Source organism: Mandrillus leucophaeus, unplaced genomic scaffold (assembly GCF_000951045.1).
Source record: "Mandrillus leucophaeus isolate KB7577 unplaced genomic scaffold, Mleu.le_1.0 Scaffold1247, whole genome shotgun sequence".
Taxonomy (NCBI): domain Eukaryota; kingdom Metazoa; phylum Chordata; class Mammalia; order Primates; family Cercopithecidae; genus Mandrillus; species Mandrillus leucophaeus.
The window spans coordinates 151,191-152,050 of record NW_012100843.1 but is presented as its reverse complement, the minus strand read 5'-3'; the positions used below and the strand labels follow the sequence as shown (position 1 = coordinate 152,050).

Genomic DNA, 860 nt, shown 5'->3' with positions numbered 1-860 from the left:
CCCCACATTTTTAAAAAATCTTAGAACAACCCACTTATCAATACCAGAGCAAATACCCCACTGAAGACAGATGGAGGTTCAGGTCGGGCCCTGTCCTGTGAATTCGCACCCACTGTCAGGTGGGGGCCCCGCCGTGTGAATCCACACCCACTGTCAGATTGAGGCCCTGTCGTGTGAATTCGCACCCACTGTCAGGTCGGGGTCCTGCGTGTGAATCCGCACCCACTGTCAGGTCGGGGCCCTGTCGTGTGAATCCGCACCCACTGTCAGGTCGGGGTCCTGCGTGTGAATTCGCACCCACTGTCAGGTCGGGGCCCTGTCATGTGAATCCGCACCCACTGTGCCAACTTTCTGCAACTTTCAAAGGACCACGCGTGTGAAAAGGGCCACCCAGCAGCTGGTGAAGAGCAGGCACTTAGTGCACATCGCTCCCCTCAAGCCTTCACCGAGGCGGATGAGTAGCTTGTGGCCTGTTTGTTTAAACAGTGTGTACCTGTGTTCAGAATTGAGAGGGACCCCCACATGGAGTCAGGCAGGTAACAGGCAGCTGCCGAGAGCCCCTTGCCTGTTTGGCCTGCCCCTCTGCCTACCTGGTTTGTGCCCTCAGGGTCCTGGGACTCCCCGGCCTCCACACACTCACTGTTTTCCTTCCAAGGCAGCTACAGGCCTGGAGCCGGGAGCCCCCTGGCCTCGCATGCTGCCTACAGGTCCCCTTTGGCTGTGTGTCTTCATAAGGGTCTTTATGTTTAGAAAAGCATGTTCCCTGGCCCTCAGGAATCCCTTCCTCTGAAGCAGCTCTCCGGCCTTTCTGGGGCCTAGCACGTGTGTGCACAGAGTAACCCATGTTGGCTGAGGGACAG

The 860-nt window shown here is 57.6% G+C and overlaps 1 protein-coding gene across 1 annotated transcript in view; it reads right to left on the bottom strand.

The window, feature by feature from the left end:
• The window catches only part of TCERG1L (transcription elongation regulator 1-like), a 289,722-nt gene that overhangs the window by 273,779 nt on the left and 15,083 nt on the right, over window positions 1-860 (bottom strand). The gene's annotated exons all lie outside the window — the stretch shown is intronic.